Source organism: Felis catus, chromosome D2 (genome assembly GCF_018350175.1).
Source record: "Felis catus isolate Fca126 chromosome D2, F.catus_Fca126_mat1.0, whole genome shotgun sequence".
Taxonomy (NCBI): domain Eukaryota; kingdom Metazoa; phylum Chordata; class Mammalia; order Carnivora; family Felidae; genus Felis; species Felis catus.
Window position 1 is genome coordinate 53,579,600 of NC_058378.1, and position 12,630 is coordinate 53,592,229.

The following is a 12,630-nucleotide window of genomic DNA, read 5'->3' on the forward strand; positions in this document are numbered from 1 at the left end:
GAGACTTTCCAAAGGAGGTGATGACTGAGCTAAGTTTAAGAAAACAAATAATATTCAAGTTGTAATAGTGTTTGTTCCTGGACTTATGTTGAAAGTGAATCATTAAGCAGAACTTAAAGAAAACGGCCTGGGTTATATTGGTCACTTTCTGATGACAAAGGGTGAGGGTGTAGAGGAAGGGCAGGAGCATGGATCCAGATTCTGACGCAGTAAAAGGCGTTCCTTCATATCCTCCTAACTTGCTGTCCAGAGTCATGTAGCCACAAAAGCCACAGAAAGCAGACTGTTTCGAGTGATAAAATATCGAAGGAGATAATAAACAAAGGTTTTAATGAAGGAGAAGAAAAAGGCTTAGAAAAGTGGCGGGTTTGCTGTTTGATTCACAAATTCTACAGACAGCACCTCTGCCTCCTTTCATAGACTCTTGCGAAGGTGTGCGTTTTCTCTTGATTTTTATGAGGTGGCGGTAGGTGGCGGGGAGCTGATACTGGAGGACTAAGAACAACATCCAGAGTATATTATTTTTCAATATAAATTTGACAACCTCACCTTCGCACATATGTTACGGGAAAAACTCTCTTCTCTTGTAAGAGTGAACTTCACGGAAATGATTCTGTTCATTGGAAATCAAAAATGAAGCATCTCAACATTTAAATCTTATTTGGTTTTACGTCTTTGGCACTTTCAACGAAGCACATTAGTCTGGAAAGAACCCTGAAATGGGAAGCACCAGACTGTGGGATGAAAATCTGGCTCTGACTTAGAGCAAGTTATTTAACCTCCCTAAGCCTCAGTTTCCTTCACTCTGCACTAGGAATGGCAGCACCTGCCCTAGCCGGACTGCTAGGATGTCATCAAAACCAAAGTCCAATTTATTGTAAGGGATCCTGTGTCTTAAGCATGTTTAGTGTCCCAAGCAATATGCTAAAACTTCCTATGTGTGATGTCATTTTGTCCTCACAGTAACACTATGTATATGGGAGTTTCTATCATCGTTCCATTATACAGATGAAGAAGCTATGGTTTAGAGAGCTTAGGTCACTTGTCCAAGGTCACACAGCAATGAGAGTGGCGGGGCCAGTACTTGAACCTGACTGTGTCTTCCTCTAGAGACTGAGCTCTTAGCCCCTACATAATGCTGCCACTCCTCTCTCATCTTAAAGCCAGAAAATGAACTTGAAAGCACATCACAGCTGGAGAAATACTGTCCGGGATTATTTTTGTTTTTCAGCAATGACTGTGGTGTGGATGGGGATGAAGAGAAGACAGGAGATGAAAGTGATGTTCCCTACCCCCAAGAACCTCCATTCGTTTTACTTATCCATTATAACCAACTCCTCATCCTCATTTGCAACTAATATCAGGGCAGATGCATCCAGATGCAGATACAGGTTTTCCCCCACTATCCAAAAGTAGAGGGGCCCTATGAAACCTTTCCTAAGCCAAAATGGTGGTAAGTGAAGAAGCAATTACCATTAATTTATATGGAAAATTTTTTTGAGCATTCCCAGACCAAAAAAACAACCTTTCTTAGGCTTTTCTGGCACCTTAGGACACATCCTGCTAACGGATGCAGAAAATCAATTGAGACAGAGCAGAGATGTTCCCAGATGCAAGTTTTGGCAGCATGATGCTGAGATGCTGAGTGTAGCTCCTGGTGGTGCCACTCTCACTGCTCAGGGGGGTGTGCTGCCTCTATAATGGCTTTCTTTCAGTCATCAAAAACAGATACTAAAGTTGGTCCTTCATGAAAGCAAAGTGGCTGTAACATGAACTTTCAAAAGTGGGGATATTTGTAACAAGAAAGGCTAATACCATTGGGACATTTATTGTTTGTTTAAAAAGAAATATGGAACCAGACAATTCCAGTTTCACAATATGAAGACTGTGGCCTGTCATCTCTATAATTTCCTTGGTCTTGTACTCATGCTCACAGAATGGCTGCTGCAGTTCCAAACATCACATGTCTCTAATGAGATGTATTTTCAAAAACCAAGAAACAGCTAGCCTGGGTAATGAATGAGTTCTCCTATATGCCAATCTCCTTTTTCCAATAAAAGAAAATGTATTAGAAAGGGAAATATCCATCTAGAAACTGCACAGTGCACTTTCCTACATCTCATTAACTAGCATGGGATTGCATAGCATATTAGAACAGGCCAGGCGAAGCTTAGGTAACAAGTAAACCCTGAAATCTCAGTGGTTTAACACAATATACGTTTACTTCTTGCTCACCTCACAATTTTTGTGAGCTGGTGGCCCTCCTTTGTCTTGTGGCCAAACCCCTGGGACCATGAGACTCTAAGGTCACTGCAGCAAGGGAAAGGGAGAAAAGCGAGGGCACCAGCTCTTAATTGCATGAAACTGGGATGTACTCTGTTCACATTCCTATTAGTTGAACTTGATCTGATGGCCCACCTGCAAGATGGCTAGGAAGGACAGTTGGCCCCACAAAGGAAACAGTGTGAAGAACACAGAGCATTGTGTTTTGCTAAAGCCCCCTCCTCCCCCCCCCCCCCCGATGCCAGAGAAGGAGAGGCTTGGGAATGGCTGCTGGGTGGGAATCTGCCACCAGGTCTCATGTCCATCTGCTCCCCCCATCAGTGTTCTCTGGGATTCCATGATTCTTATGCCTTTCTTCCATTGCCCTTTCCTCCCAGTATTATGATTACCTTTCACTTGCCTGTCATTCTCTCCCTCCATCTACTCCACCCCCAACAAACTGTGAGCTTCTTAAGGACAGAGGTTGGGTCATCATCCCTTTCCATCTCTTATGCCCAGACTAGGGTCTGGCACGTAGTAGGTGCTCAATAGATGTTTTTAGACCAAGTGAATGAGGGCCTTTTAGAAACAGCTGTTTGACTGTCTTTAAGAAATACCTGGCTTATCCCTAAATACCTAAACTTTAGAATTTGCAGAAGAATCACTGAGGAACAAGAAGTATGATTCAGCCCTTAAACAAACATGGGTGCGAAAGATAATGCAGAGCAGACTTCAAGAATGTGACCATAAATCAAGTAAATATTTGATCAATGACGTCAACAAACGTAAAACATTTCTTTAAGGAAATTGATTTTTGGAAACTCATTTAGAAATACCTTCAGTCTGGTCTTGGGACATTAACCCAAACTACATCTCCAAGATTGGAAATGTTGAATATTCATTCCCTGAATGCCCAGAGAAGACGTCACAGGGATGATGGTTCAGGTGGGGGGTGGGGGATAAAAATATAAGGTATTTTGATATATACTCTTTAAGAAACTTAATTAAGGAAGCCAAGTAAGTGAGGCATTTCATCAGCAGGGATTATCACCACCATTAGAGTTGAAATGTATGAGGACCATGTGTCAGATATTGTGCTATGGACTTTATGTGCATTATCTGATCTGATGGTCTCAACAGTGCCATGAGGCAGGTCCTATTGTCATGCCCATTTTACTGATTGGTATAGTAAGGCCGAGAGAGTTTAATAATTTACCCAAGATGATGTAGCTGCAGACAGATTGTTGGCAAAAATTGAGAATCAGGCTGTCTGGTTCCAAAGCCACTTTTAACCATTAAGCTTTAGACTTGCTCCCAGATTCAAAGTACTGGAAGATTTGGCAGATGTTTCGCTTATCATTACTGTGTAACAACACAGCCCTAAACCTAGTGGCTTAAAACAAACATTTATTACTACCTCTCGTGGTTTTGTGGACTGATAGGGCCAGCTGGGTGGTTCTCTCTTGAAGAGGCTTTTATAATTTTAGATAATCTCGTGGCCAGCTTCAGGAGTCACACGGTGTCACCTCTACTGCACCTACCGCTTAGAAATAAGACTCAGGACCAGCCAAGACTCAAGGGGAGATGCCTACACACTAGAGAATGAGTACCAGGAAGCATCCCTCCCCGGGGCCATCTGGGAGACTGACTTCCCTCGTGGACAAATGCGCAAATATGAAGCGTCCTGCGCAGGTGTGCAGGAACTGACTTCTTCAAAGGGACTTTCACACTCACTTCTCATTTGATCTTTCAGAGCCTGTGAGGCAAGCAGGCCAAGGGCAGGACTTGATTTCTATCTTATAGACATGGACACTGTTGTTCATTGAAATTAAGTAACTTATCAGAGGGGCGCCTGGGTGGCTCAGTCGGTTGAGCATCCGACTTCAGGTCAGGTCATGATCTCACGGTCAGTGAGTTCTAGCCCCGCGTCGGGCTCCATGCTGTCAGTTCAGAGCCTGGAGCCTGCTTCAGATTCTGCGTCTTCCTCTCTCTCTGCCCCTCCCCTGCTCACGCTCTGTCTCTCTATATCAAAAAACAAATAAACGTTAAAAAAAATTTAAATTTAAAAAAATTTAAATTTAAATTTAAATTTAAATTAAATTCTAAACGTGGGTGTGAACTTTGGTCTTCTGAGGCCCCCCCATCAGCAGAAAGTAATCAAGGGGAAGTAATCATGGATCTAAATTCAAAAAGAAAAAGGATTTCAAAGTTGTAAGAGTTTTAAAACATGACAACACCTATTGTAATAGCTGATGCAGGAATGAACACAGATCTCCAATTTGCAGGAGCATAAGTTGGTACATTTCTGGGTATATAATAGATGCCAAAGCCTGAGAGTGTTGCAAAATCTTTGACCCAGAAATTCCACATCTAGAAAATTTTCTTAGGAAATAGTCATGAATATGGACAAGTATTTAGTTATTAGGATGTATTCTGTAGTAGTTTTATTATTAGGGAAAAATTAGAAATAATCCCAATGTGTAACAAGAGGAGTTCTGCTGAACAATGGAAGGCCATTCTGCTATGAAATTAATGTTGTGGGAAAACATTTAATGCCACATATCAATGTGTGCAACATTCCTTACGGGAAAAAGCAGATTTATAAAGGGTATTATAATGTGCCACTTTTGTTTTAAAACATACATGTGTCCATACACACAGAAAAAAAAAAAAAAGACAAGGAAGATATAATACCAAAATGTTAGTAGTTATTTAAAGACAGTGAGATTATAAGTCATTTTTCCTTTAATTTATTCTCTAATTTTAAAAATTGCTTGTAGTGTAGGTTGCTTTTGTAACAAGTTTTTTTATTTAAAAAAAAGGTTTCTTTTAAAATATTTATTTATTTTTAAGAGAGAGAGAGAGAGAGAGAGAGAGAGAGAGACAGTGTGAGCAGGGGAGGAGCAGAGGAAGAGGGAGACACAGAATCTGAAGCAGGGTCCAGGCTCTGAGCTGTCAGCACAGAGCCTGATGTGGGGCTCAAATCCATGAACCATGAGATCATGACTTGAGCCCAAGTCTGACGCTTAACCAACTGGGCCACCCAGGCACCCCAATGCAATGAGTTTTTAAAAAGGGAAATAAGAAAGGGAGTTAGGAAAATATGGAAGGTTTTAAGCTAATTTCAACAAACCAAATGGAAGATATACAAAAGAATAATATGATACTTTACATTTAACTCCTCAAAGTGCTTTTTAATTCAAGGTCTAACTTGATATCTACAACAACTCTGTGAGGACGGTTGGAGACCTATTATCTTTATTTTGCAAAGGAGGCAAGTGAGGCTCTAAATGGTGAAGTCCGTAGGGTAACCCAGCTAGTTAGTGACAAAAACAGAACTAGAGTCTGGCTCTCCCAGGTGGTTCATGGACTTGAGATGAAGTCATAGCAGCAGATGCTCAGTCACACACTTTGTCCCCTGCTGCAGATTCCCCCCGCCCCCCGCCCCCGCTGCGGAACCTCCATCCCACCTCCTGCTGCGGATCCCCTATTACCACCCCCTGCTGCAGACCCCTACCCCCCTCTTCTGCAGACCACCCCCCCATCGGTGCAGACCCCCTGCCCCACCTTCTGCTGCGGACCCTCCCCACCCTCCGCTGCGGACCCCCCCACCCCTTGCTGCGGACCCTCCTCCACCTTCTGCTGCGGATCCCCCACTCCCCACCCCCTGCTGCGTACCACCCCCCTCCTGCTCCTGCTGCAGACCCCCCCCCCCCGTTGCAAACCCCCCCCCCCCGCCGTGCTGCGGATCCCCCACCACCATCCCCTGCTGCGGACCACCCCCTTCCCCCCCACACACCCTGTCTTTGGTCTCAGCTCTCTGACTCTTCTCTGTGGAACCTGCCCTCCCACAGTCTCAGTCCAGATCCCAGGGCTGGGCATGCGACCCCAACCCAGCCCATGACAGCCATCTTTGGGAATTCTGCCCAAAGTGCCAGAAAGGAGCATGATGAGTTGGTAGGAAGTAGGAAGAGCTGCTTGGGGCCTCTGTGCTCCTGCTGGGGGGCTGATGGGCTGCCTGAAACAAAGCCAATCAGAAAAAAAAAAAAAGAGGAGGCACAAACAGATGCCCAAACGGGTCATTTGGGCACCAGGGTCCCGGTGTGCCTCAGGCTAGATCTACCTACTGGACTTTTGCTTACCTGGGCTGGTACATTTCTCTTCCCTCTTTTTCTTTCCTTCCACCTCCTCTCTTCTCCCCTCGCCCTCCTCCTTACCCTTCTTTTTGTTCAAGTTGGGTTGGATTCCTATTAGTTGTAACCAAAAGACTCCTGATAGGTGCAGTCTCCCATCTCCGTTTCTCACCTGTAAAATGAAGATGCTAATGGTACCGATCACCTCCCACACAGGATTGTCATGCGATTTACATCAGTGGGTGCACATGTAGTGCTTGTCACACCACGAAGGGCAGTAAATGGTATGTGTTATTTTTAAGGAGGTAGAAGAAACTGGATCCAGAAAATCTCATCCTCCCATCCCAGAAAGAAAGAAAGAGAACAAGACTGCCCCATGCATAAAACCGTAGAGAAGCCAGGATAAGAAAAGAGAAAGCACCGTGTCAGCAACTTCCTCCAGGGAGATGCTCTTTCCTAACTTGTGGTCAGGCAGAGGCAGCCTGGGGAAGCCACCATCTCCTGGGGTGTGAGCCAGCGCCCCCACCTTGCCCCACACTCACTCACACACTCACTCACACGCTCCCTCAGGGCCCCTCTTCAAGGCCAGGTGATGCTGGGCCCCATTCTGCTGGCAATTGCTAGAAACAGCAAGCGTTGCCAGAGAGGAGGGGAAAGGGGAGGTGAGTGGTTGGCAAGACAGAAACAGCTGATTTTGCAACGCAGTTTGGACAGAGGGAAAGCAAACTGGGAGAAAGTTAGCCAGGCCTCTTAGCCTCGTTCCTGCATCGCTTGCGGAAAGAAGGGACAGGCTGCCTGCACTCAGAAAATGCTCGGTTAAGGCTGCTTGCTTTCCCAGGTGGTTGGGACTGGGATGAAGCCAGTCCACAGGGCTCTGAGGCTGAGCAAACCTGTGTGTGTGTGTTAGCACAATGGGGGCAGCGTTCCCACAGGAGCCCAGTCGGCTGGATTCATCAGCAGAGGCGTTATGCAGCTCGCAGGGTCTTGGAGGGGAGGGCCAGACAACCAGTGTCAGACCTCCAGCCTGGGACAATGCCCTCACGGTGGGGACTACCCCAGGGCACAGGCACCATGCCTGGCTTGCACCGTTGATGCTGGCCCCTGGATGCTAGGAACCCCACAACTGTGCCCTAACCCTTACCCCAGAACAGAGTCCATGCAGCCTCGAGTTCCTCTTGTCCTCCCCTGGAGGCCAAGTCTATCCCGAATGTCTGAATGGGTAAGCCTAGGGTTTATGCCTTGTTACAAGGGGGTTAGGAAAGCCAGCATCAATCAGCCTTTGATCCTGGGAAGTGGGACTCATAATGTGGGAAATTTACCAGTCACAGGATGGAGTTGGAAAGGACAACCAACAGGGATGTATGCATCCTCCTGCAGCGTTTCTATAGTGTGTGGGAGTGCATATGGTCCGTGCCTCCACGTCCCCTTTCTAAGGTGCTTTCGTCCTTAAAAACTCATTTGAGGCCCCACCAGCAGCAAGAGCCCAGTCTGTTCATTTGGGTGTCACTCAGCACCTCTGAGTTCCAATTTCAAATGCAACTCCAGGGACCATCTGGTCACCCCCTTCTTCTTGTGGCTCTGCTCTTTCAGGTCATTATTGTCCCTAAGACAAGGACGCTGTCCTCTCCCCCCTCCCCCACCCCCCTCCATATGGAGAGCTGAAACAGTCCTCATAGACATACCAGGCTCCTGGGAGGAGACACTTCCCCTAACACACCAGAGCAGTCGGCTCTGATTTGTTACAGACCCCTTAGGACTTCCCTCTGGTTTTCCCTCTCCAGAAACAAAGACCTTTTATCCAACGTTTATTTATTTTTGGGACAGAGAGAGACAGAGCATGAACGGGGGAGGGGCAGAGAGAGAGGGAGACACAGAATCAGAAACAGGCTCCAGGCTCTGAGCCATCAGCCCAGAGCCTGATGCGGGGCTCGAACTCCCGGACCGCGAGATCGTGACCTGGCTGAAGTCGGACGCTTAACCGACTGCGCCACCCAGGCGCCCCATGAAACAAAGACCTTTTAAAGTGGCCTCAAAAGTGAATTCAGCCACCAAACCTAAGATACCAGGACAGAAGAAATGTTTTTTAAACACTGGGTTTTTGTGTGTCCCAAATGAAACCCCATTAGGGGGGAGAGATTTGAGAAATTGCTCTAATAGTTTTTTCCTTAAGAAAAGAATAAGGGCACCTGGGTGGCTCAGTGGGTTAAGCGTACGACTTCGGCTCAGGTCATGATCTCGTGGTTCATGAGTTGGAACCACACTCTGTGCTGACAGCTCAGGATTCTGTGTCTCCCTCTCTCTCTGCCCCACCCCTGCTAGCCCTCTGTCTCTGTCTCTGTCTCTGTCTCTCTCCTTCTCTCTCAAAAATAAATAAAAATTTAAAAAAGAAAGGAAGGAAGGCAGGAAGGAAGGGAGAAAGAGAGAGAGAGAGAGAGAAAGAAAGAAAGAAAAAAGAAAGAAAGAAAAGGAAGGAAGGAAGGAAGGAAGGAAGGAAGGAAGGAAGGAAGGAAGAAAAGCCTAGAAAGCAGATTAGGGCAATGCTCCAGAGTGGTCCCTACTTCACCCTCTCAATGCATTCCTGGGTCTGCTATTCACCTTCTGGTGATGTTCATGTGCTGCCTGAGTTAGCACTTGCCATGCTCCGCCCCAGGGCATTTCTGTTTGTCACTCAGTGCTTGTCTGCTGAATGACCAACCAGCTCTTCTGTGAATTCTGCTTGCGCCCCTAGGAGAGCCAGCTACCATCCCCGTCAACCTCCCACAACATTCAGTCTAAGATCCCTGTGGAATAGTTACTTAATGGTTTTATATTTATCCATGTTCTGTGAGTTTCCCTTTAGGACAGAGACAGTATATCATTTGCTATGGGGTCCCCAACAACTGGCAGAGTGTTTCTGAGTGGAAAGAAGGAAAGATGGATGGATGGATGGTTGGATGGATGGATGGATGGGTAGGTGGGACAGACAGACGCCTGAGCTTTGACAAACTTTCTGGAGCCAAGTGCCACTAGGGGGCAGTATGGAGAAGCTTTTCAAGGTCTTCCCAAACTCTTCTACCAGACCCTGGCTGGTGAGGTTTCCAGAGAAGCTTATTTTGTTCAACATTTTCATTGCGAGAGGAGTTGGTGCCTGATGGCTTGTGCAAGGACACACAGCTCCTGAGCTGGCCACCTGAGTGGGTCTGGCATCTTTCCCTTACAGAACACCCAGCTCCCTGGGTTCTGACGGCCCCCGTGCTGGTAATCCTCCGGCAGCTTTGTACCCCTGGAGCCCTTTCTGGGACTGCCTGTCGGCCCCTGGTGGTGAACGTGTGCATAACAGAGGAGATGGACCACTGAGTGCGCCATTCAGGGAGGGCCAACTGTGTCTTCCAGCCTCTCAGCGGGACCCCATCTTTGGTGACTTGAGCCCCCACCAAACTCCCTCTTTCTTTGACATGTCTCTTCTGTCCTTTTAGACCTTCATCACCTGAGCTTATATTTCTCAGGAAAAGAAGGCCCCCATGCTCAGAGCATGTCCTACACTATGCTTCTCCTCTTCAAATTTACTTCTCTTGTGTACCTTGTCCTCTAGCCCTGACTTTTAATTTCCTCTATCTCCTTGTGTGTTGCGGGGGGGGTGGGTGTTGGAGAGAATGCTAATATGGTGATGGTTCACTCCCTTCCCTCCTGGCTGTCCACATATTGTCACAGCAGACTCTTGAGGTCCATGCCTTAGCAGAGGGAGATATCCAGACTGCACAGAAAACCTCAAAATTTCCTTTTCATTCATTCGTTCATCCATCTATTTAATTACTCAATTATTAAAAAATATTTTAAGCATCCTCTATGTGTCGGGTGCTGAAAAAATGATATATAATCTTTACGTTTGTTAAGCCTTTAAGCACTTATGTGCTAGGCACCACGCTAAAGGCCTGACAGTCATTATCCTTATACAAGCCTGTGAGGGAGACGTTATTATTCCCATTTTACAGATGAGGAAGCAAAGGTCTAGAGCAATCACATCACTTGACTGAGTTACAGAACCAGGAGTCAAGCCGTGAAGGCGGCCACCCAAATGGTCAGGCATTTCTGTTGAAGTTCACTGTTGGGCTTGTGGTTGCTTGTGCCCAGGATCCTCCCAGAGTCTGCACCTTCGCAGGCAGCTGGGGAGCAGTTAAGCACATAGGCTCAAGGGACGAGCAAGAGCTACAGAGACCTCCAGACCTGGGTCTGTGTTCACTTAAGTGTGTTACAGCTTTGTGGCTCCTAAAGTAGAATTCTAGAATGTTCCAACAAGTTCAATTCTGCAACTGAATATTAGTACTCTGTGTGGGACCCAGCATCACCTCAAAGCTGTGGCTCAGAGTCCCTCCAGGGTCACTGGGATGGGAGTCAGGAACCTGGGTCTGCTTGACTGGGACCTAACAAGCCGCTTGAGCTGGACCCCCTCCTCTTGCCACATGGCCTTCTGCTTTATCTGTAAGTATATAAGACTTCATCTGTAAGACTATAGTATCCCATGTAAAATATACTTCGTGTCCCGGAGAGCTGTCCTCAAGATGAGATAAGAGCATGAGTGTGAATGTGCCCTTACATAATCCGTGTGCCCTCATTATCACCACAAGCTGGGCTGCTGTGTTTTGATTGGGTCCCCTGGAGGCCTAGTTGTTCCTAGCCTTCAGGACTGCAAAGGTCAGGATAATTTTTTGTTATGAATCTCCATGAGTTCCATAGCATTGCTTCCTTTTGAAAATGACTGCCATAAATACTCTGCTCTAAAAGAAAAAGAAGCTTAATACAAAAGTAGGCAGGATATAACCTCCAAAAAAAAGTGGATGTATTTAGCCTCGTGAAAAGCTATGTGGTCAACAGGCACCTGGGTGGCTCAGTCAGCGGAGCATCCTACTCTTGATTTTGGCTCAGGTCACGATCCCAGGGTTGTGGGATCCAGCCCTGAGTCAGGCTCTGCGCTGAGAGTGGAGCCTGCTTACGACTCTCTTTCTCTCTCCCTCTGCCCCCTCTCCCCTGCTCGTGCGTTCCCTCTCTAAAATAAAAAATAGCAAAAACTAAAAAGCCCCACAAAACTATGTGGTCTATATTTTTTTCATTTCGCTTTAGATCAGTGGGAATTGAAGCAAGGACTGACCTCTGGGAGACGTCGCTGGAGAGTGTATGTAGTTTACAGGGGCACTCTTGGATCTTGCAGCCAAGCCCTCCCTGGGCAGCGAGAGGTGCACTAAATACGTCATGGGGCAGCCACGTGCATGAGAGAACTGAAGGACAGAATAGAAAAATGAGTTCCAGGAAATGTTTTTAATGTGTATTACAAAATAGCATGTGCAGGGGCACCTGGGTGGCTCAGTTGGTTGGGCGTCTGACTTCGGCTCAGGTCATGATCTCGCCGCTCGTGGGCTGGAGTCCTGCGTCGGGCTCTGGCTCTGTGTTGACAGCTCAGAGCCTGGAGCCTGCTTCATATTCTGTGTCTCCATCTCTCTCTGCCCCTCCCCCACTTGTGCTCTGTCTCTCTCTCAAATATGAATAAAAACATTAAAAAAAAATAGCATGTGCAGCATGAATGAACTCCCAACCCCCCAATTTGTAACGTGCCTGTATGCCAACAGGCAGCCTTAAATGCACAGAAAACAAAAACAAAAACAAAAACAAAAAACCACCAGAAGGCTATACAGCAAAATCCCATGGGGTTATCTCTGTATGGAAGAATGATGTCTGGGTTTATTTTCTCTGAGTTATTTCTTGCATTTTCCAAATCTTCCTGTTTTGTAATCAGAAACCTAGAACAAATAAAGTAGCCAAAAAAAAGAAAGAAAAATGACGCAAGATGAATTATGCCACACTCTGTGTGAGACTTCGGTCTCCTTGGGGCCTGCAGAATTTCAGTGAAGCCACATCCTGGACTGTAGAAGGCTCTTCTGGGCTTGGGCTGGCACCGCTCATCTCCTGCCTTTGCTTTTCTCGGGCTGGGCCTCGTGTCTGGCTTGCGGTAAGTGCCCCATCTGTGTGTGCCGAGTGGACCACTCTCCTTCCTAGGAGGGCCAGGGTGGCTCCTGGCCAAGAGGGGACCACAGAGAAAAGCTGCCACTTAAGTAGGGATGGGCCATCCCTAAACTGCATTCCTTTCTGAGTTTAAAATTGTGTGTCTGAAGCCTTTGATTGCTTCTCTCCTCAGAAGCCTGGAATGAGGTAACCAGCAACATTCCTTCTTCCCGCTGCCATTAAAATAAAGACTCTGTCTCAG